General features: G+C 47.1%; 1 protein-coding gene across 1 annotated transcript in view; it reads left to right on the top strand.

Annotated features, from left to right (window-relative positions):
* Positions 1 to 25,590, top strand: part of Myo95E (Myosin 95E) — an 81,973-nt gene that overhangs the window by 13,339 nt on the left and 43,044 nt on the right. The window lies entirely within an intron of this gene.

Below are 25,590 nucleotides of genomic sequence, written 5' to 3'. Positions count from 1 at the left end.
TCCTCATAATTACCGTACCCTTCTGTACTTACCATTTGACGCTGAGAATGGAAGGGAATAATCAGGGGAAAAGCGCTAAACCATGACGACTATATAGTCCATGGAAGGGAAGGGGGTCAGGATAAGGATTTGGGATGGGACGGTGGGAAGGAATGGTGCCTAACCACTTAGGACGGTTGGGGATTAAACGCCGACCTGCATGAAGGTAGACCGTCGCTCTACCGTTTAGTCCAAGTAGTTGGACCGTTGAGGATTGAAGAAATGGTGTGAATAGTCGTGTTGGCCAGACCACACACTAGAAGGTGAAGGGACGACGACGACGTTTCGGTCCGTCCTGGACCATTCTCAAGTCGTCCTGGACCATTCTCAAGTCGTCCTGGACCATTCTCAAGTCGTCCTGGACCATTCTCAAGTCGTCCTGGACCATTCTCAAGTCGTCCTGGACCATTCTCAAGTCGTCCTGGACCATTCTCAAGTCGTCCTGGACCATTCTCAAGTCGTCCTGGACCATTCTCAAGTCGTCCTGGACCATTCTCAAGTCGTCCTGGACCATTCTCAAGTCGTCCTGGACCATTCTCAAGTCGTCCTGGACCAGTCTCAAGTCGTGGTTATTCTTCCTTGTGTCCCGAGGCATACAAAAAAAAGACAAAACGACAAACAATCGGATTATTATTGCGGATTATTAAACCAATAGATCATAAACCCTCGCGGGCCTTGTTTTGATGTGTGGCTGGCATAATTACACCAAACACATTCACCACACCAGTATTCACCCCGGTAAAACTTCACTCAACTTTAATATATAATATTTATATATAATTTAATATATTTAATATATATTATTTTTTTGTTCAGAAAATACCGCTTTGTCAATCACGGTGTATGAATATGTAGGGATGTGTGTGTGTGTGTGTGTGTGTGTGTGTGTGTGTGTGTGTGTGTGTGTGTGTGTGTGTGTGTGTGTGTGTGTATGCACACATTCTTACGAAGGTGCGGGACCAATGTAATGAAACGTGGAGCTTATCTACCCAAGACTTTATCTCTCAGTGTACCCAAAATTTGCCAGTGCAGACTACTGAACATATGGCCCTGTATGACTAATCATCCTGCGAGATGGGGACTTGTATTACCACTGCTGCCTTATTCAATCTTGTGTTGATGATATCCTCATAATGCACCCAGAGTCTGCCAGTGCAGACTGCCCATCACATGCCTCTGTATGACTAACCATCCTGTGTGATGGGGACTTTTAACATCACGTAGCTAGTTATTTAACACACTGTACTCCCCTTCATATAGTCTAGGGCAGCTGCACAAATGCACATGTACCTAAATGTGTTAATAACAAAAAAAAGGAAATATCGCTTAATGATACAGTGAATACAGAGCCCAGGCTGGCATCCATGCCTTCGCCTACAAAAATAATTTAAACTTCAGCATATATTAGGCTCACAAATAGTAAACAATTACTAATTGCTCTTCACAGTTGGATTATAGATCATCGGGAGAAAGCACGTGACTATTTAGCAATCTGAAGGTATATACCACGACAGGATAGGAGCTGGGATTGTAGCAAGGGAGTGAAGGAACGGTGCCCAGCCACTTAAACCATCGAGGATCGAACACGGACCTGTAAAAAGCGAAGCCGTCACCGTAGTTAATAATTTCTGTTCACTAGAGGTGACAGATGTACAATATCGCATGTACAGTAATACTTATTGTTCAACAAACCAACGTCCAAGATGGCTCCTTGAGACCCATCAATAAGATCACAATTCACTCAGCATTAACAATCGAAGTTCTCATTATAGCGAATGTCAGGTGATTTAAGATCCCCTATAACGACATATAGAGTAATTTACTTGAGTTCGAGTCTATATACTTTGGCCTGCGAGGAATGTTAATGCTGTTTCATATATTCTAACAATCCCGGTAAGTTAATCATGAGGCTGTGAGGAAGGACTTCTCCCTGTTGCTGGGTGAAGTGCGCCAACTGGTCGTAAATGCTGTGGGAGACGCTGTGTTCCTTGAGGGTCAGGGGCCAGATTCACGAAAGCACTTACGAACCTGTACATCTTTTCTCAATCTTTGGCGGCTTTGTTCCCAATTATTAAACAGCTAATGAGCTCCGAAGCACAAGGAGGCTCTTTATAACAATAACAACAGTTGAATGGGAAGTTTTCATGCTTGTAAACTGTTTAATAAATGTAACCAAAGCCGTCAAAGATTGAGGAAAGATGTACACGTTCGTAAGTGCTTGCGTAAGTTCTTTCGTGAATCTGGCCCCAGGCTCTGCCCATTGGCCGCGTCAGGTCGTAAACAAAACATTTCCCGCGCAAAGAATAAAATTCCCGGGTAAACAAAACATTTCCCGCGCAAAGAATAAAATTCCCGGGTAAACAAAACATTTCCCGCGCAAACAACAAAATTCCCGGGTAAACAAAACATTTCCCGCGCAAACAGCTAAATTTCCCGCGCAGTGTACGTGGCGTTTCCATAACTCTCTGCTACCATTTGTTTGATTTTAAAGACAAGGGGACACGGTGATTATATGTTCATAAGTAATTATTTATCAAAATATAGTTTTGTTAATCGTCTTCTGTCGTAGATAGTTCGCCTTCCGTCTCTGAACGTTCAGAATACCTTAAATGATCAGTGAAACTAATGACCATTAGTGTCTATACCAGATATTCCTGTGTGGAATATCACCACCATTACCACCACCATTACCCCCCCCCCCTGGATAATGGTAGTAGTAATGGGAGTCCCAGAGGACAGTACCCAAGGGGGGGAGGACAGTACCGGGAAGGGGGGTGGGGGGGTGGGGGGCAGAGGACAGTTCTTCTCCCCAAGTGCGTCTTAAATATTGATCTGGTCGAAGCAGCGACCGTAGATCTTGTTCCAGTGACCTTCTTCCGTCTGCTGCCTCATTGTGTGTGTGTCGGGGGGGGGGGGGGGGGGAAGTGTGTGCGTGAGGTGGGTTGTGCGTGCGTGCGTGTGAGGGGGTATGTGTGCGTGCGTGAGTGTGTGGGAGGGGGGAGGGGATGGCGTGTGTGGGAGGGGGGATGTGCGTGCGTGTGAGGGGGGGGGGGAGTGCTTGCATACCTGTGTGTTATACACATGTGTATTTTGTACTTCTGTATTTCCATATCTGTTTATGTCTGAATGGCTGAGCTTTGACCCCCTGCATTTTCCTACTGATTGGCATCAAATACAGTTATCCTTGACTTTGTCTGCCATGACCTGTGTATGGAACAGGTATTGGCTTGGTCCACAAGTGGTTGGGCACCATTCCTTTCCCCCCGTCCCATCCCAAATCCTTATCCTGGCCCCTTCCAAGTGCTATACAGTCGTAATGGCTTGGCGGTTTCCCCCTGATAGTTCCCCTCCCTCGTCTCGTTCATTGAAGTTCTTGATCTCAGACTAGGAAAGTATTCCTTCGTATTCTGAACCTCAAGTCTCTGCCTTCTTGGACTGGGCTCTTCTCTTCCATTTTTAAGTCTTAAGTCAATTCTCTTTTCTAGGGGATATTAGGTCCAGTTATTTAAATCTTAGATAATTCTCTTTTTCTAAAACTAGTGTCGTCTGAGCTGCATACTCTAGGACTAGTCTAACGTAGGTGGTGAAGTGTCCTGAATGCTGGCTTTCTTGAGGTTCTTGAAGCCTGATGTTTGCCAGTTTCATATATGCTGCAGATGTTATATTTATGTGTCACTTTGGTGCATGTGCGGCGCGGTGGCGTGACTACACCCACGAACTGTTCATTACTTCTGTCTTCGTCTTGGTTATGAAGAGAAAGGGACAGAGATAGACAGAGCCAAAAAGGAACAGAAAAAGGCAAAGATAGACAGGGAGAAACAGAGAAAGAGAAGAGCAAAGAGGAAAGAGAGGGAAGGACAGAGTAAAGAGAAAGAGAGAGAGACAGAGAGAGGAAGGCGTAGAGGGATTATATATATATATATATATATATATATATATATATATATATATATATATTATATATATATATATAATTACTAATAAGACCAATGATATTAAACAGCCAATTACCCACACAAGCATCCTTAATTAGCCACAACAATCAAATAACCACCAATACCCGTTTTCTGTTATTTAACAGTTATTATGTGCTAATTTGGTGCGAAACCACTTTATCATAATTACTCTTGACACAAATTATTAACACGGGTATTTGAGCCCTCTAGCCGTCTTTGGCTAGAGAGATTGAGTGAACAATATTAATGCTGGGATCACCATTGTCATTTTGTTTTAAATAGTGTTTTTTTTTTATATAATTAGCTTGAGTTTGTGTTTAAGAGTGAATATAAATACAAAATTATTGTGCATGAGTGTGTGTGTGTGTGTGTGTGTGTGTGTGTGTGTGTGTGTGTGTGTGTGTGTGTGTGTTTATGTGTACACATGTGGGTGAGGCTATATGTGTCTGTGTGTGTGTACACATGTTTGTAAAGATATGTATGATGATAAATTTGTATGTGGATACATGTGCGTTAAAAACATTAGTGTGAGGATAGATACGACTTTCAAGAAGTAATAAAGATGAGGGGGAGTCAAATGGGCCAGGGAAGGTGTGCTCACATGGGTGAGAGAGTGGGAGAGAGAGAGAGAGAGAGAGAGAGAGAGAGAGAGAGAGAGAGAGAGAGAGAGAGAGAGAGAGAGAGAGAGAGAGAGGGGAGGGTGAGAGAAGGAGAGGGGGGGAGTGAGATGGGGTGAAGGTGAAGCAGAGGGGGGAAAAGGGAGGGGGGAAGGGGGTTAATGGTGGGGACCACCTCGTGTTGACAAGCAGCTGATGGCTGGCCCCACATAAACACACATCATCTGATCATGTCAGGTCTTGTTGATGTGTGTACCTGTGTACTGTGTGTATCTGTGTACTGTGTGTATCTGTGTACTGTGTGTACCTGTGTACTGTGTGTACCTGTGTACTGTGTACCTGTGTACTGTGTGTACCTGTGTACTGTGTGTATCTGTGTACTGTGTGTATCTGTGTACTGTGTGTACCTGTGTGCTGTGTGTACCTGTGTACTGTGTGTACCTGTGTACTGTGTGTACCTGTGTACTGTGTGTATCTGTGTACTGTGTGTACCTGTGCTGTGTGTACCTGTGCTGTGTGTACCTGTGTACTGTGTGTACCTGTGTACTGTGTGTACCTGTGTACTGTGTGTATCTGTGTACTGTGTGCACCTGTGTACTGTGTGTATCTGTGTACTGTGTGTACCTGTGTGCTGTGTGTACCTGTGTGCTGTGTGTACCTGTGTACTGTGTGTACCTGTGTACTGTGTGTACCTGTGTACTGTGTGTACCTGTGTACTGTGTGAATGTTACGGCCAATTTCAGCCAGTAACCGTTTTTTTTTTGTGCTTAATGTGTCTTAGAGCCTCATTTCTATGATCCCACAACTCATTGGCAAGTTCTCAAGAATTGGCGGTAGCAAGTGACTGTACGAGGAATAACGGGGATGATGGGGGGAGGGGGGGGGGGATAAACAAGACTAAATAACACCTTCACCAACATATTATGACCTATCAAAGTATAGCTACACATATGTACACAGGACACTTAATATATCTGCAGTGTTCTTCAAATCCCTGCGAGTCCACCATTTTCAAGAATACCAGTCTCCGTGGTGTAGCGGTAAGACACTCGCCTGGCGTTCCGCGAGCGCTTTGTCATGGGTTCGTATCCTGGCCGGGGAGGATTTACTGGGCACAATTCCTTAACTGTAGCCTCTGTTTAACTCAACAGTAAAATGGGTACTTGGTTGTAACAACGATTCTTCGCGGCGGGGGATCGTATTCCAGGGACCTGCCCGAAACGCTACGCGTACTAGTGGCTGTACAAGAATGTAACAACTCTTGTATATATCACAAAAAAAAAGAACACGTCGTCCACGTTCAGTGGTAATCACCGGCAAGTTCACCTTCCTCAACATGGGTCTGTCCCACACACCGTATCGTCACGCTGGCCCCAATACCCCACATTTGAACAAATCCACAAGGGCTGTGACGAGGATTCGAACCTGCGTCCGTGGAGCATCTTAGACGAATCCTCGTCACGGCCCTTGTGGATTTGTTCATTTGATGCATCACGTTATTGTGATTTCTGTGTTTACCCCACATCTGCTCTCCAGACGTTGTTTCGTACAGTCAATATTGACTTATTAAATAAGTGCATATGTGACATACTAATTTATTGTGAATATTTTAGTTTACCTTTAAAAGCTTCATAGAAAACACCGATTTTACCTAACCTTCTTAGTATGTTAAGATAAGCATCTTATTGCTTATTAATTACAATTATTACTTAACCTATTATAGGTATAGGTTAAGTAATAATTATAATTACGAAGCAATAAGATGCTTATCTTAACATACTAAGAAGGTTAGATAAGGTCGGTGTTTTCTATGAAGCTTTTCAAGGTAAACTAAAATATTCACAATAAATTAGTATGTCACACATGCACTTATTTAATAAGTCAATATTGACTGTACGAAAGTGCAAGAACGGGTTGGACACACACACACTGGCAGAGGGCTTCAGCAACACGCTATGACAGGGGTCACAATACTCCCAGGGGGTCTCCACTAACACCCTGGCACAAGTATCCAGCAAACACGCTGGCTCCACTTCTCAGAAGACGGCCAAAACTGTCGTCTTTGAACTCCTCTTGACCCAATTTCGGGTACGTCGGTCCACACAATATCACTGCACAAGTACGACGGCTAACACACTTTACACACAGACATCACAATAGCGTGATGTACTAAATGAACAAATCCACAAGGGGCCGTGACGAAGATTCGAACCTACGTCCGAGATTAAGGCAGCGTCTGGGATGATCTCGGACGTAGGTTCGAATCCTCGTCACGGCCCTTGAGGATTTGTTCAGCTAACACACTGCTTACTACCGACGGCAGCCACTTGTCCTCACACAGCAACAAGTCAGGAGATCGGGACTGCCCCGAGATGAACTGATTTCCAAAGCTCAATGGACCCCCTCCACGTCACCTCTGTGGACATAATATAGTCATTAGCCAGACAGAAAGTATACAGGGAGAACACAGGATGGCAACCTTTCACCGGGAAACTGTAAGTGTAATTTTGTGCACAATCTAGATGGCGTTGATATCGTTACTTCACTCACCAGAGGTCGTCATCGTCGACCTCACCTTCTAACTGAGGTCTGAAACAGGAGCCTTTAACAGACGCCAAATCTCCGTCAATAGATGGCGATGTCTTCGTCTCGCCTAATGCCTTGGAGTTAGTCCATACATACATGGCGTTCCCACGTCTCACTCCAGAAAAAGTGTTGATACCGTAACAGTGTCCCTGTTAGCTGTGTGTACCAGGGTGCTGGGTCGGCGCCGGCTTGGGCGAGAGGTCCCGGGAGATGGTGGGTCTTAGTGGTGGTCTCTTCCCTGGTGTGCCCTCAGACGGGGTGGGCGGCTGGCTTCTGCTGTCGGAGGGCACTGGATGACTTTTGCGGTTTAGCTGGAAGCCGAGTCTTTGGTTTTGCGACCCCAGTGTTCTCTGTGTGGGGGCGAGGCGGGTGCTTATCACCCTGAGGGACTCCTGGGACTCCCCAATCATCTGCCTGTCTGTGCGTTTCTTTGCCGCGAGGCATATTAGTTCACAGTGATTGGCGTCACTCGTTTCGCGATTGGGCTTGGCGATTCACCTTTCCGGGCTTGGCGATTAACCCTTCACGGGTACGCCGGGGTGCATCCGAGCTTCCGATCGTCGTTGCCCCTAAATCAACAACAGCAACAACATAACAAGGTGCTCCGTGTACCAGGGTACGCTTGTACACCTCTTCTGTGATGTATGTACGGAAACACGATCAACCAATCAGAGCTAATTGGCTAATCAGCCATTCAGAGCTGACCTGGAAACCCAGGGTCTGTGAACCCTAGGTTGCCGGATCATCAGACAGAGAGAGAGAGAGAGAGAGAGAGAGAGAGAGAGAGAGAGAGAGAGAGAGAGAGAGAGAGAGAGAGAGAGAGAGAGAGAGAGAGAGAGAGAGAGAGAGAGAGAGAGAGAGAGAGAGAGAGAGAGAGAGAGGGGGGGGGGGGAGGGTTGGAGGAGGATTGAAGTGGCCGGTTGGTAGGGGAAGAAGAAATGTTCCCTCTCAGTTAAGTTTACGCGACTATTTGGCGTTTTTCCCGCCTGTAATCCGGGAAGGGACTCACCTCCTCCCCTCTTCCCCCCCCCCCCCACTCACCTCTCCCCGCCCCCTCAATGACCACCAGCCCTAGGTGACGGGACGCCCACACACGACAGTAAACAGTTTACAGTAAATCCTGTAAGCTCACCTTACCTGAAACAATGTTACCATAATAGCGAAGGACCAGAATACGCTCCTGGCGGCCGTTCGTTGACGGAGTCGTCGAGAGGTCGTCGAGAGATCGTCGTCGGGTCTTCGGGTCGTCGACCTACCCGCCAGGGACCCGGCCAGGGACCCGGCTCCTGCTCACCCATCTTCACGTCCACTTAAATTCCTTTTTTCAGTCGTCAGGTGTTTCAGTTCTTCAAGTGCTCTGAGATCCTCAGATTGGAGCCTTGATCTATAGACCGGATAATTTGCGCTATATATTTGCCCATCCACTTGGACTGGTTGGTAGCAGGACGGACTTATCTCTCTGACGTGGGCGCTCCCCCCCCCTCGATGATCCAAGTGGTGGGGACGCCTAACCTTCACTTTGTTCTCGTATCACTGCTCCTTGTCCTCGTATTCCAGCTCCTTGTCCTCGTATTCGAGCTCCTTGTCCTCGTATTCGAGCTCCTTGTCCTCGTATTCGAGCTCCTTGTTCTCGTATCACTGCTCCTTGTCCTCGTATCCCAGCTCCTTGTCCTCGTATCCCAGCTCCTTGTCCTCGTATCCCAGCTCCTTGTCCTCGTATTCGAGCTCCTTGTTCTCGTATCACTGCTCCTTGTCCTCGTATCCCAGCTCCTTGTCCTCGTATCCCAGCTCCTTGTCTTCGTATCCTAGCTCCTTGTCCTCTTATCCCAGCTCCTTGTCCTCTTATCCCAGTTCCTTGTCCTCTTATCCCAGTTCCTTGTTCTCGTATCTCAGCTCCTTCTCTTCATGTCCCAGCTTCCGGCAAGGGGTCCTTGTCACTTCCAAATGCTAATTTTCTCGTTTTCTCTTCACAATTTCTGTTCATTTTCCCCCCCAAAATTTATTTTTGTTATTATGTGACAATATTTACGACGAACTCCAACATGACATTTGCCATCTTCCAGAACATCTGCCATCTTAACATCTGTCTACGCGTCTCGTGAAGATAATCTACCCACTTAGATTATAACTTAATCTACCCACTACCCACTTTATAATCTACCCACTTAGAAATCCTATCATCTAAAGATGATAGGATTTCTTTTTTTATAAAACTTATCAATTTGGGCATGAAAAAACCATCACCCCCATTTATTGTTAAAAATATATATATACAGAAGTTTAGGGACTGAAATTGCATAATAATGTAATGTTACATTATTATGGCAATAATAATGTGATGTTCGTCCCATGTGCTGCTGATGTTAACCTGTTTATGTGTGTCTAGTGTTAGTGTTGGAACATTATTATGGCAACGTTGCCAGTGACGACACCCCCGGTGTTGGGTTGCTACAACGCTGCCAGACGCGGTGCTCACCATAATATGTACAGTAATTACCTAAGTGTAATTACCTAAGTGTAGTTACAGGATGAGAGCTACGCTCGTGGTGTCCCGCCTTCCCAGCACTCTTTCTTCCAGTGTTTGGGATCTGGTGTTTACATGACAATTTTTTTTTTTTTTAGCCATTGAATTCTCTACATCCTATTCATGTGTCCCCCCCCCCACACACACACTATTCATCCAACTCTTACCTTTGGTATTAGTGTTGTTGCAAACCTTTGTAATGTTTCAATGTTGGTTTGATGCTTCACAAGATGTGTGGCTTCCATGCTGGTGCTGCATATTCCAGTATTGGTCTAGCAAATGTTGTGTAGATTGCCTTGAAGGAGTCCTGATTTAGGTTTCTAAATGGTGTTCTTATATTTACCAGCGTCCCATGTGCTGCCGATGTTATCCTGTTTATGTGTGTCTCTGGCGTCATCCGCAGACACTGCTCCCTCCCTCGAATAGGTCGTTCACATATATTAGGAATAGTAGCAGGCGCAGGACCAAGCCTTCGGGGACTCCACTTATGTCATTCCTTCAGCTCGAACTCTGACTGTGACTGCTCGCTGAGCTTCAGGTACATCCCCTAACCCAGAGCGGTGTTTTCCCACTTGTTCCACCATTCTAGAAAACATTCTTTTCTAGATTGAACAATTCCTTTCTAGAACAAAAGAAGGCTTTTCTACCCAGCCTTCTTTTGTTCCTGTGATATTTAAGCAACCGTATCATAGAACGACTTACCTCGTTCTAAGTCCACGCTGGAGTTTTGTTACACGTTCTCTCCAGCTTCGCCCTCACTCTCAGCCTGATTATTCTCCAGCACCTTCCCCGGTGGCGTGGACAGTTGGTGGTGGATGTGGTGGTGATCGTCTTGGTGGAGGTGGCGAGGACCACGTCATAATCTTGTCAGCAGGATTACCTGTGGGAGGTGGTGGGGGAGGCGGCGCAGGTGACCTAGTACTGCGGTGGCCGCCTACCCGCCTACCCACCTCCTACACCTACACCTACCTAGCCTTATACCCGCGTACACCAGGTGATCACCAGCGGTGTCTTAGAGTCACCTGATCTTCCCCCCAAACACCTGTCTGATGGAGGGCCAGTGTAGGACACCTGTCCGGGGTGTTGTGACGAAGGTGCGGGTGTTTGCCGGTGTTGGCTGGCTTCCAGGCTTCTCACCTGTGGACAACTGGTGATTCGTGTTCTCAGGTAGTGAATAGATTAAGGTCAGGTGAACAGGAGGTGGATAGGTGAACGGGAAAAGGCCACGTAAATAAGATATGGCCAGGTGAATAGAATTTGTCCAGCTGAACAGGATGTGGCCAGGTGAACATGAGGCGGGCTGATGAACAGAAGGCAGCCAGGTGAACAGAAGACGTCCAAGTGAACAGAAGACGTCCAAGTGAACAGAAGACGGCCAGGTGAACAGAAGACGGCCAGGTGAACAGGAAAGTTGAACTAGGTGTGTGCCAATACCTGGGAACACTTGCGATTTCGCTGCTGTGTATCAAGTGTCCTCAGAGGCGCTGATATAGGCGTGTGGGGAGGACGTGGCGTGGGGCGAGGCGAGGGGGCGTGGCGTGGCGTGGAAGGGCGTGTGTGTGTGAGGTAGAGAAGGGTGTAGGGAAGGCGTGGGAGGGATGAGGGACGTGACGGGCGTGCAGCGTGGACATGGATGAGAGTGACCCGCCCTCCACGCCAGCCACGCAGGCGTGTGCCCACGCCGCCTGCCCCTACCCTGAGGACCCCCACCTGCCCCGCGCCCCCCGCTCCCCCGACCCTCCCCCGCACGTGCCCAACGGGCCCCTCTTCAACGCCCCCTACATCATACCCAACGGACCCTACTACATCCGTAACGGGCCCGCGACCATGGGCGGGCCCCACAACGCCGAGGGCCCCCACCAGCCCCCAGTCCTCACCACCTTCAGCCGCCCCACGTCCGTCGGGGTCCCTGGGCCCCTGGGGGGGTCCCCGCCCCCGGGGGTGTTGAAGCACAGCCCCCCACAGGTGCGGCAGCGCCCCCTGGACCCCCGCGTGGAGGAGCTTAGGGGCCAGCGGGCCCTCAAAGTGCCCCCTTCCTCCCCTTTGGGGCGCAATGGGTTCTGTCGTCCTCGACGGGTGACTTTTATGGTGGATCCCGTCCCTGAGGACGACGAGGACGAGGACGACGAGGACGACCTCACCTTCATCCACCACGGCGAGGGTGACGACGCCGCCGAGGACAAGGTGGGCTTCGAACCCCCGGAGGGCCAGAGAGTCCCCGGACACCGGTTCACAGTGAGCAAGGTGGTGCTGGGGGACACGCCCCCCTCAGGCACCCACACCTACACAGGTGAGACACCTGTCTTCACCCCTCAACCCCCCCTCTGTTGACACCCCCCCCACCCCATCTGTTGACAACCCCCCCACCCCATCTGTTGACACCCCCCCACCCCATCTGTTGACACCATCCCCCCACCCCATCTGTTGACACCCCCCTCCACCCCATATGTTGACACCCCCCCCACTCCATCTGTTGACAACCCCCCCACCCCATCTGTTGACACCACCCCCCACCCCATCTGATGACACCCCCCCCCCCACCCCATCTGTTGACACTATCCTCTACCCCATCTGTTGACACCACTACCCCCACCCCATCTGTTGACACCCCCCCACCCCATCTGTTGACACCCCCCCACCCCATCTGTTGACACCCCCCCCACCCCATCTGTTGACATCTCCCCCCACCCCATCTCCCCCCACCCCATCTGTTGACACCCCATCTGTTGACACCCCCCTTCCACCCCATCTATTGACACCATCCTCCCACCCCATATGTTGACATCTCCCCCACCCCACCCCATCTGTTGACACCCCCCCATCTGTTGACACCCCCCCAACCCCATCACAATTGAATTTAATAAAAAATGAATTGAAATTGAAATATTACCTTCATAAATATATATTTTATACAAGTATGGCCGGAGTTAGGTTACACAAATGTTCAGTAAATTATTAACCTAAGAGAAACGTCCTAATAATAACATGTAATATCGGTAATTATAAACTATATAGTGAAGAATTAGATTTAAATTTAGAAGGTACGGTAGAAGATTTATATTTATCACCGAGTGCCCTAGGTGGCCGTTCTCAAGTGCTAAACGAATCCAAGTTTTAATATGAGATTTATTTTATAAGAAGTTTTTTAGTAATAATAGAGTTACCACAATTAAAGTTTTAATATGAGATCTCACTTATAAGAAGTTTTTTAGTAATAATAGAGTTACCACAATTAAAGTTTTAATATGAGATCTCACTTATAAGAAGTTTTTTAGTAATAATAGAGTTACCACAATTAAAGGACTCAGTCAAAATAACTAAAACCCCTAAAAGAAAGTGAATCTTAATTAATTTGTTTAAACTTTAAATGATTTTTTTTTAAAGACAAAAAATGGGGGGCGTAGCGCTAATTAATAATTACTGAATGGAATTATCATTTTTCAATACATTAATTAAGTTTTGGGACTCTGGAGGGATTTAATATTGAGAGCATTGGCTGGTCGAGAGGGTTCAGTGTTCAGTATTGAACATTGGCTGGTCGAGAGGGTTCAGTGTTCAGTATTGAACATTGGCTGGTCGAGAGGGTTCAGTGTTCAGTATTGAACATTGGCTGGTCGAGAGGGTTCAGTGTTCAGTATTGAACATTGGCTGGTCGAGAGGGTTCAGTGTTCAGTATTGAACACTGGGTGGTCGAGAGGGTTCAGTGTTCAGTATTGAACACTGGATCAGGTGTTTTTGTTATATGTTCAATATTGAAAAGATGTTATACAAACAATGAGTGTCTCAAGCCATTGTGTTCAATGTCTTAAACACTCCTTAAGTGCATGTTAGTCTGTAAGGGTCTTAGAAGTTGATGTTGGTGTCTGTAAGTGTTGGAGAACTTGATGTAAGCGTTGAAGAACTTGATGTAAGCGTTGAAGAACTTGATGTCAGTGTTGAAGAACTTGATGTAAGTGTTGAAGAACATGATGTAAGTGTTGGAGAACTTGATGTAAGTGTTGAAGAACTTGATGTAAGTGTTGAAGAACTTGATGTAAGTGTTGAAGAACTTGATGTAAGTGTTGAAGAACTTGATGTCAGTGTTGGAGAACTTGATGTAAGTGTTGAAGAACTTGATGTAAGTGTTGAAGAACTTGATGTAAGTGTTGAAGAACTTGATGTCAGTGTTGAAGAACTTGATGTCAGTGTTGAAGAACTTGATGTCAGTGTTGAAGAACTTGATGTAAGTGTTGAAGAACTTGATGTAAGTGTTGAAGAACTTGATGTCAGTGTTGAAGAACTTGATGTAAGTGTTGAAGAACTTGATGTAAGTGTTGAAGAACTTGATGTAAGTGTTGAAGAACTTGATGATGTTGGAGTAAGTAACACAGCAACCTCTTAGGTCGGCCTCAAGGCGCTACCAAGTACCCCATATTGTATAAAAATATACACTAGGACAAACAAGAATGTATTATTGTATTCCCCCCCCCCCTTCCTTCCCTCAGAGGGGAAAGAGCAACTTAGAGGAGGAAATATAAGTGGAAGAGGAAAGTTGGGAGAGGAGATGAGAGAGAGAGAGAGAGAGAGAGAGAGAGAGAGAGAGAGAGAGAGAGAGAGAGGCTAGAAGTGGGTAATAAGTGGGACCCTGTACCTGGCTCTAACTTACTGCTCTAGGGGGAGAGAGAGGGGGAAGCTTGCAAGATCAATCATAGATCAGCATTGTGTGAGGGTGTAGGTGTATGGGGGGGATATAGTTATGTATGAAGATATAGTTGTGTGAATATACACATTCGACAATGAATACCACGCCAGAGAAGAGAGAAGACTAGGAGGCGTAGGCCGGACGGGGGACCCAGAGCTGAAGCTTCCTGCCCTCCACAGTCACTGTCAGGTCAGCACTGACCAGGCCGGCAGGGGAGGGGGGGGGGCGGGGCGGTAGCTGGTAATGACCTTCTGCTGATTGATTGGATAACATTTCCTGAATGTCTGGCCTTCTTACGGCCACCACGAGACCTGTTTGGCCCTCTTTCCTGTTTTGTTTTCTCTTGTTGGGTTGCGCGGGTGTTGTTGATTGTTGGGGGGGGGGGGGGTGATTACACGTGTTGTGCAGCGCGGGTGTTGTTGATTGTTGGGGGGGGGGGTGATTACACGTGTTGTGCAGCGCGGGTGTTGTTGATTGTTGAGGGGGGGGGTGATTACATGTGTTGGGTGGCGCGGGTGTTGCTGATTGTTGGGGGGGGGGTGATTACCTGTGTTGTGCAGCGCGGGTGTTGTTGATTGTTGAGGGGGGGGGTGATTACACGTGTTGGGTGGCGCAGGTGTTGTTGATTGTTGGGGGGGGGGGTGATTACACTTGTTGTGCAGCGCGGGTGTTGTTGATTGACGTGTTGTAAGACAGGTATTGAACTCTCTCTCCCTAACTAGGAGCTCCTACCTGAGTGGAAACTCCAAACTAGGGGTTCCGATCCTCTCCTCGTTCGATCCCCTGTGGCGGGACGCAGACGTTTGGGCAACGTTTCCTTACCCCTGATGCCGCTGTTCAACCTAGCACTAAATGGGTAAATCCTCAGTAAGGCTCTCAGGAAGCCTAATGTGTTGCCATAACAACTCTACTAACACCCCTACTATGCGCACCGTAGGCCTACTAACACTCCTATGCGCACCGTAGGCCTACTAACACTCCTATGCGCACCGTAGGCCTACTAACACTCCTATGCGCACTGTAGGCCTACTAACACTCCTATGCGCACCGTAGGCCTACTAACACTCCTACTATGCGCACTGTAGGCCTACTGACACTCCTACTATGCGCACCGTAGGCCTATATTCGCCCTAGTTTACTACGCGGAGTAAACATCAACGTCTTGACCATTCATGGCAACCCTGCGGGTGAGAAACCCAAGTCATCGTACAGGGGAGCGGCGGCGCCGGACGGCAGCGATCACCTGACTGCCAGACGCGCGGCTAACTCTGATCTTCACCGGAGCGGGAAAATGCCGCCACCATTTTTAGCTTCCCGCCCAAATTAGGGGCGGCGTCCCTCCCCCCACATGTCTCTTGTTCCCCTCCCACATGTCTCTTGTTCCCTCACATGTCTCTTGTTCCCCTCCCACATGTCTCTTGTTCCCTCACATGTCTCTTGTTCCCTCACATGTCTCTTGTTCCCCTCACATGTCTCTTGTTCCCCTCACATGTCTCTTGTTCCCCTCACATGTCTCTTGTTCCCCTCACATGTCTCTTGTTCCCTCACATGTCTCTTGTTACCCCCTACATGTCTCTTGTTCCCCTCACATGTCTCTTGTTCCCCCACATGTCTCTTGTTCCCCTCACATGTCTCTTGTTCCCCTCACATGTCTCTTGTTACCCCCCACATGTCTCTTGTTCCCCCCACATGTCTCTTGTTCCCCCCACATGTCTCTTGTTCCCCTCACATGTCTCTTGTTCCCCTCACATGTCTCTTGTTCCCCTCACATGTCTCTTGTTCCCCTCACATGTCTCTTGTTACCCCCCACATGTCTCTTGTTCCCCCTCACATGTCTCTTGTTCCCTCCACATGTCTCTTGTTCCCCCTCACATGTCTCTTGTTACCCCCCACATGTCTCTTGTTCCCCCTCACATGTCTCTTGTTCCTCCCACATGTCTCTTGTTCCCCCCACATGTCTCTTGTTCCCCTCACATGTCTCTTGTTCCCCTCACATGTCTCTTGTTCCCCCCACATGTTTCTTGTTCCCCTCACATGTCTCTTGTTCCCCCCACATGTCTCTTGTTCCCCTCACATGTCTCTTGTTCCCCTCACATGTCTCTTGTTCCCCTCACATGTCTCTTGTTCCCCTCACATGTCTCTTGTTACCCCCCCACATGTATCTTGTTCCCCCTCACATGTCTCTTGTTCCCTCCACATGTCCCTTGTTCCCTCCACATGTCCCTTGTTCCCCCCACATGTCTCTTGTTCCCCCACAGTCTCTTGTTCCCCCCCCCACATACATCTCTTGTTTCCCCCCCCCCCTACGTGTCTCTTGTTCCCCCCCCCACATGTGTCTTGTTCCCCCTCACATGTCTCTTGTTCCCCCCACAGTCTCTTGTTCCCCCCCCACATACATCTCTTGTTTCCCCCCCTACATGTCTCTTGTCCCCCCCCCACATGTCTCTTGTTCCCCTCACATGTCTCTTGTTCCCCCCACATGTCTCTTGTTCCCCCCCCACATACATCTCTTGTTCCCCCAACATATCTCGCCCCCCCCCACATGTCTCTTGTTCCCCCCTACATGTCTCTTGTTCCCCCCACATGTCTCTTGTTCCCTCCCCCCCACATACATCTCTTGTTCCTCCAACATGTCTCGCCCCCCCCACATGTCTCTTGTTCCCCCCTACATGTCTCTTGTTCCCCCCACATGTCTCGCCCCCCCCACATGTCTGGTGCGTGTATTATACAACTACACAAAGTATACATCAGAGCTTCACTACAGCTCCGCGCGTCAAAATGCGACCATCAAACGAGACGTCCCATAAATAACTGTCAATTTCTCTTTGCTTTCGCGTGACGAAGGGAAGTGGGTGATGGCGTGACCGTAGAGTAGACCAGAGTATGGAAGCGGGAGGGGCAAGATGCCTGCCCCCTCCACACCAATGGCCACATAGATAACTACAGGTGCTGGTGGAGGTACTCGGCCAGGGAAGCACCTGTTGCCTCACGTCCTGGTGGTCAGGGACTACCTGCGTGTTCCTCCACACTCCAGACGTCTTCATACTAAGGTCTTGGCACCAGTTTACGGTCAAGTGTTATTAAGGAAATGATGCGCGGCGTAGCGGTGGAAGTGTGTGGGCCTCCAGGATGGACGGTGCTCAAGGTGCGGGGAGGAGGGCAGGAGATGGATGGCCTGCAGTAAGGGCCACCCAGCTACACCGGTCACTGAGGACACCCAGGCGGAGGACAGCCCACGGTGGCGCGCCAAACTCAACCCTGCGTTTCGGAGGGACACTTCCACGCGGGAAATGAGAGCGGACATTTTCGGTCATTCTTTATCATTCAGCAACAGGTCAGTGAATCTTGACGGCGACCCTTCTTGAGGCTGTGCTCGGCCGAGCTCTGCCACATCCCCCCCCCCACCTGCCTCGCCTCACCCCCACCTGCCTCGCATCAGGTGGGGGGAAGAATTGAGAGAGGTGCGACTCGAACACAAGAAGACCGACGAAGTTTTCAAGATAGGGTCAAACATAATCAGTTTCATCATGTGTGTTTCAGTGCCAGGGTTGGCAGTGTGTACCCAACACTGCCAACCCTGGGCACGGGCGCGGCACTCAAGCTTCTTGTCACAGTGCCTGCTCTCATGTAATTGTCTAGCCCGTCCTCGTAAACAAAGGCCAAAGTCCATTCCATCCACCGACCAAACCCCCAGGTGTTTATGAACGTAAAAACGGTTTACACACGACGCACAGCTGATGACGTTCGAACACTTCCGGAACAAGTGCTTCTCTGACGACTTTTGTTCGAACCACAACACTGTAAATGCTTCACCCACGTACTACAAATAATCGCCAACAGAACCTAAACACCTAACCTAACCGTACCTTACTTAATCTAACTTAACCGAACTTAACCTTCCCTAACCTAACCTAACTTAACCCAACCTAACCTAACCTAACCTAACCTAACTTAACCTAACCCAACCTAACCTAACCTAACCTTCTCTAACCAATGCCTAAATCATGCTCAGCTGTGTGCTAATATAACAACGTTAATTTATATTTGAGAAAATTCGTGTTATGCATGAGCCGCGTGTTGACAATAATAACGTGCTTGGGCGGGTCAATTGGGGGTCAGTTGTCGTCACAATATCTTGAAGCGTCGAAATTATTTAGGAACTCTACAGAAATAAGTAATTCCAGACTGCCAAAAAAAATGATTACTGCTTACTAATTAATTATTACTGTGGGATGTAGAATAATAAACAAAATTAAGGTTGTCAATAATAATAATAATAATAATAATAATAATAATAATAATAATAATAATAATAATAATAATAATAAAATAGTATATTTTCAATTATTCACAAACGGTTCAAAATTGGTAAATGAAAATACAATTTATTATATTTATTAAAAATTACAATCATATTATTATATAATAATATATGATAATGATGTAATAATATAATAATGATATAATAATTATATAAATTGTATTAGTTCATTGATTTGTTTTGAAATAGAAGCAAATATTGACTGAGGATATATATATACACAGGTATATATGTATATGTTTACGGTGTATATTTTCTAATAGTATACCTCTAGTCTTGGACTGTGATGAAGATTGAAGTATACTTGCTGGTTAGTAAGACCTCCGCGGGTGATAGGCCTAACACCACAGCCACACACTCTGTGTTGACACTGCAACATTAAGGTGTTGTTTTAAATTCAGCTATTGGGAAGCAAAAGTTGAAAGTAGCACGGGCTATGGGGATCCCATAGTGAACTTACCTGGCACCGGAGCGGGGTAAGTAGCACGGGTTATAGTGATCCCGAAGTGGACTTACCCGGCACAGGAGCGGCGGGGGGGCCGTAACACTCTTGAAACATAAAGGTCACTCACTGGCAAGACGGCAGTATATAATGAAGTGACCTTGAAGACACTGACGTCTCTCAGCCTTGTCCTCAGCGTCGTCTTAAGTAACTACCGGGTAGTTGGGTCGTATCTCCAGAGAGATGCGGACTCTATCGTCACTGTGGGAGACACTCCCACAGTGGGAGGAGACACACTCCCACAGTGGGAGGAGACACACTCCCACAGTGGGAGGAGACACACTCCCACAGTGGAAGGAGACACACTCCCACAGTGGGAGGAGACACTCCCACAGTGGGAGGAGACACTCCCACAGTGGGAGGAGACACACTCCCACAGTGGGAGGAGACACACTCCCACAGTGGGAGGAGACACTCCCACAGTGGGAGGAGACACTCCCAAAGTGGCAGGAGACACACTCCCACAGTGGGAGGAGACACTCCCACAGTGACAGGAGACACACTCCCACAGTGGGAGGAGACACACTCCCACAGTGGGAGGAGACACACTCCCACAGTGGGAGGAGACACACTCCCACAGTGGGAGGAGACACACTCCCACAGTGGGAGGAGAGAGACAGCCAAACACACTGAGCATTGATTATTGAAGACCCATACTCTGTATCCTGTGGCCCAGTGATTAAATTCTTTCATAATTCTATTAGTCCCAACTCTTGACTCTTGAGACTTACTATAGTCCCAGCTCTTAAGTCTTACCATAGTCCCAGCTCTTGAGTCTTACCATAGTCCCAGCTCTTGAGTGTGTATACAGCAAGGAGCGGGGGGGATACACCATCTATTTAACACTTGTAATCATAAATTAACGGCAGGCTTTTAATAATATTAACCTTACAATCACTGCAAATAATAATAATTAATAATTAATAACAGTATGAAATAATGTTATGTTAGTATTGAAGCCATCCTCATAAAAGGATGTTATCTATTTTGTTATCCATTTTATTTCTGAAGGTTGCTATCTATAGCAAACTATTCGCTAGAACGTACAAAAACGGACTGTTTAATCTAAAAAAAAGAATCACGTTTTATAGTGTTCATTTTTTGCAGAGGACGCGATAGGGGGGGGGGAAGGCCCCCCTCCAAATTTAAACATTTATGCTAGGCCTAGTGTATCACGTGTGTGTATTGTGGTAGGCCTAACTGTGCTGGGACAGGTTGGGTTGTTTAGTTACGTTGTGATTTGTTGTTAGTTACGTAATACAAGATGTCAACTCTTTGGGCGTCCAACAGTCTATTTTTGTACTTTTTAAGAGAATGGTGTGTAATATTGGTAATAATTGGGAGGATAAATAGGAATAAATATAAATTTGTCAAGAAGGGCGGTGCCCCGCCAAACACACACCGAAACTACGACGTTGTAACAACGTTCGAACAAGTTTTAACACCTCCTAACCAGTTATAACAACCAATATAGCAAGTTGTAACAACGTTCGAACAAGTTTTAACACCTCCTAACCAGTTATAACAACCAATATAGCAAGTTGTAACAACGTTCTAATACGTCATAAACATGTTAAGCCAAGATGTACCAACTTTATTACAAGTTGTAACAAGCGGAAAATAGAGACAGTTACGGTTTGTGTTTCCAGGGTTGGAGGGTAACTCACGAGGTGATCCTTAAGTTCAAGTTCAAGTTAACCTTAAGTTCAAGTTCAAGTGTGTTTATTGAGACAAGAAAGGAATAATACATCTCAATCTACTATCTACTCTCACAGATAGAGTAGCTTAGGCTATTTCTACCCCCTCCCTCTAATCCTTAAGGTAATTGGTTAAGGTCTTTTATGGGATAATTAGCGGTTAATTATGAAGGGGGAGACAATTGGAGCAGTGGAGTGTAGGGTCGTGCTGGAGGCGACCCAATTATCATGATAGCTGCAATAATTATCATGACCCCATTGATTATTACCACTGAATATACTGTGATGTTCCCTAAGTCTCGTTTATAGATGTATAATTATTAAGATAAATGGGATTTGTGTTTGTTATTCCACTTGTCTTGGTCGGCCGAGCGGACAGCACGCTGTACTTGTGATCCTGTGGTCCTGGGTTCGATCCCAGGCGCCGGCGAGAAACAATGGGCAGAGTTTCTTTCACCCTATGCCCCTGTTACCTAGCAGTAAAATAGGTACCTGGGTGTTAGTCAGCTGTCACGGGCTGCTTCCTGGGGGTGGAGGCCTGGTCGAGGACCGGGCCGCGGGGACACTAAAAAGCCCCGAAATCATCTCAAGATAACCTCAAGATAACCTCAAGAAGAAGATACCAATATGTATCAGTCTCCGTGGCGTAGTGGTAAGACACTCGCCTGGCGTTCCGCGAGCGCTTTGTCATGGGTTCGTATCCTGGCCGGGGAGGATTTACTGGGCGCAAATCCTTAACTGTAGCCTCTGTTTTAGCTTTGATCTTGAAACTCCCGTCATAGTAAGTGAGTCTGATGAGTTAATATTACTGCGTCCAGAGCATTGCTGTTGTAACACCTGTTCCGTAAGACCTGTACCGTAAGACCTGTACCGTAAGACCTGTACCGTAAGACCTGTTCCGTAAGACCTGTACCGCAACACCTGTTCCGCAACACCTGTTCCGTAAGACCTGTTCCGTAAGTCCTGTTCCGTAAGACCTGTTCCGTAAGTCCTGTTCCGTAAGACCTGTACCACAAGACCTGTTCCGTAAGACCTGTACCGTAAGACCTGTACCACAAGACCTGTTCCGTAAGACCTGTTCCACAAGACCTGTTCCGTAACACCTGTTCCGTAACACCTGTTCCGTAAGACCTGTTCCGTAAGACCTGTTCCGTAAGTCCTGTTCCGTAAGACCTGTACCACAAGACCTGTTCCGTAAGACCTGTACCGTAAGACCTGTACCACAAGACCTGTTCCGTAAGACCTGTTCCACAAGACCTGTTCCGTAACACCTGTTCCGTAACACCTGTTCCGTAAGACCTGTTACGCAAGACCTGTTCCGTAAGACCTGTTACGCAAGACCTGTTCCGCAAGACCTGTTCCGCAAGACCTGTTCCGTAAGACCTGTTCCGTAAGACACAGTATGAAGCAAGAAACGTCCTGCTGCAGGTGAGGAGAAGAAATCAATAAGTTTGCAGCAGGCACTAGGCTTTGGTCGTGTGTGTGTGTGTGTGACCCAGCCTACCAGGCCCTGCTGGGTGACGGTGAAGGTGACGGAGACGGTGACGGTGACGGAGGTGACGGTGTAGGTGACGGTGACGGTGACAGTGACGGTAGCGGAGGCGACGGTGTAGGTGACGGTGACGGTGACAGTGACGGTAGCGGAGGTGACGGTGTAGGTGACGGTGACGGTGACAGTGACGGTGACGGAGGTGACGGTGACGGAGGTGACGGTGACGGTGACAGTGACGGTAGCGGAGGCGACGGTGTAGGTGACGGAGACTATAGAGAGAGACCTCTCACAATGTCTGTGAGAGCTTCGTGACAAGTAATCTTAAGTATTATATACACCTGCCGCTCGGCCATACGTATGTATTTATAATTCATATTATCTTGGCCATATTATAAAGTAATATGGTATACAAGTTGAAGTAATTTATAACATGTTGGCATCAAGATCAACATCGACACGTGTTAAACCAGATTCCAATATACCATTAACACCCCTTCATCAGGCTCTATTATACAGCATCCTATTATACAGCTCTATTATACAGGAGGGGAGGGGAGGCCCCCTCCTTTGGGATCTGTTATACCAGCACTCAATCATCCTGGGATCCGTTATACCAGCACCCAATCATCCCAGGATCCGTTATACCAGCACCCAATCATCCCAGGATCCGTCATACCAGCACCTAATCATCCTGGGATCCGGCATACCAGCACCCGGTCATCCTGGGATCCGTTATACCAGCACCCAATCATCCTGGGATCCGTCATACCAGCACCCGGTCATCCTGGGATCCGTTATACCAGCACCCAATCATCCCGGGATCCATCATACCAGCACCCAATCATCCTGGGATCCGTTATACCAGCACCCAATCATCCCGGGATCCGTTATACCAGCACCCAATCATCCTGGGATCCGTTATACCAGCACCCAATCATCCTGGGATCCGTTATACCAGCACCCAATCATCCTGGGATCCGTCATACCAGCACCCAATCATCCTGGGATCCGTTATACCAGCACCCAATCATCCTGGGATCCGTTATACCAGCACCCAATCATCCTGGGATCCGTTATACCAGCACCCAATCATCCCGGGATCCGTCACACCAGCACCCAATCATCCCAGTATACCATTACCACCGTAAGACCACCCATGCCACCCAACGCCCCAATAGACAACACACACACATTGGTATTCCGTCAACTCTTTAATCTGGAGTCGAGGGTAAAAGGGCGAGGGGGACCCTCGACCTTGTTGACCGGGGACATGGAGATCAAAGTTGTATGCAGGCGTTTGAGTGAAGCCTAGTGGGGTACACTTCCTTGTGGCGCTCGGCTCCGACAGAGCCAAACGCCGTCTCTCACTCTCCTCATGTTTCTTCATCATATCGTCCCTGCACGCAAGCAGCTGTGAGATAATAATAATAATAGTAATTCGTCAATTGGGTAAAGGTGCATGCATACAAAATGAGTTACAATTAGGATGCTGGATTTATAGATAGAGCTAGAATATACTTTATAGAGTATATATACTATGTTTAAAGCCACTAATATACACACTGTTTCCTGCAAACACTGTGGGAGTGGAAGAGTGTGTGTGTGTGTGTGTGTGCGGGGGGGGGAGAGACATAGTGTGTGAACTGTCACCTGTATTACTTATAGGCGTCACGATCTTGCCTCTAAATAATATATATATAACATATATATTATTATATATTACTTATTACTTGCCTCTCTCTCCCTCTCTGTCTCTCTCTCTCTCTCTCTCTCTCTCTCTCTCTCTCTCTCTCTCTCTCTCTCTCTCTCTCTCTCTCTCTCTCTCTCTCTCTCTCTCTCTCTCTCTCTCTCTCTCTCTCTCTCTCTCTCTCTCTATATATATATATATATATATAGATATGTTATATATATAATATATATATATAATATATATATATATATATATATATATATATATATATATATATATATATATATGTTATATATAAAATATATATATAACATATATATAACACATATATATAACACATATATTATATGTTAAAATTAAATATATATAAGGATGCGTTTCCCAAGGTCACTCCTTACATTCTCAAAAAAAGTTTACGATTGATTTAATAGGGATTAAGCAACCCAAAAGGTGGTACGGGCATGAATAGCCCGTAAAAGTTTATCATGTTGTTGTTTAAGATTCAGCTTCTCGGAACAAAAAGTTCCAAGTAGCACGGGCTATGGTGAGCCCGTAGTGGACTTACTTGGCACAGGAGCGGGGCTGTAACTTAAAAACAAAAAGTTTACTATGTTTAGCACTGGCTTATATTCTCTTTGGGTGAGGTGGTAAAGAATAAGTGGATGAATGGCACAACATGGGGGATGTTGCTAGGGTATACAATGTATCAACTTATGTTCTTGTGGTTCCTGGTGTGCCTAAGGCAGGGTTATGGGATCCTGTCTCTGCGTTGGCTCGGGGTCTACACAAAGTTGGACTCCACAGAGCATCTACTGGACGGTATGTATTGCCCTAGGCTGCCAGAATGGTCGCCCGTAAGAATGGTCGCTCGTGAGAATGGTCGCTCGTGAGAATGGTCGCTGGTGCAAATGGTCGCTCGTGAGAATGGTCGCTGGTGCAAATGGTCGCTCGTGAGAATGGTCGCTCGTGAGAAAGGTCGCTCGTGCAATTGGTCGCTCATGAGAATGGTCGCCTGCATCAATTATTGTAGCCTCGCTCCAAACATGTTTACTAAATATTTCAATCCATTTTAAACTAGAACCGAGTATACATCTGCATTGTTTACAATTGTAAACCCCAGAGATGCGTCACGTCAATCTACTGGGTGACCAGCAGTAGAGTATCCCACTCCTCCGGGGCCGTGGGTGAGGGCGCGACCTCTGGCATGGCGCCCAAACTCTCACCTCACACCCTGACACTCATTTTCCAATAGACTGAACACCATCCCGAAATACTTTGCCTCACTGGTGAGGCATTAATAGCCTAGACATAGACCTTCGGAACCCTCTTAAAAATAATATTCAAATACTCGCCAGTTGACAAGAACCCTCTCCATTGTTGCGTCTCTTCACCAAAAACTTTAAAAAAAAGTTCTTGGAAATTATTTGACTTTTGTGGTGTCTGTTGTTTGAATGAAGATTCTCGGGTTATAATATAAATCTCCAT

This window comes from Procambarus clarkii, chromosome 13, assembly GCF_040958095.1.
Source record: "Procambarus clarkii isolate CNS0578487 chromosome 13, FALCON_Pclarkii_2.0, whole genome shotgun sequence".
In the NCBI taxonomy this organism is placed as follows: Eukaryota; Metazoa; Arthropoda; class Malacostraca; order Decapoda; family Cambaridae; genus Procambarus; species Procambarus clarkii.
This window is presented reverse-complemented; position numbering and strand designations above follow the sequence as displayed.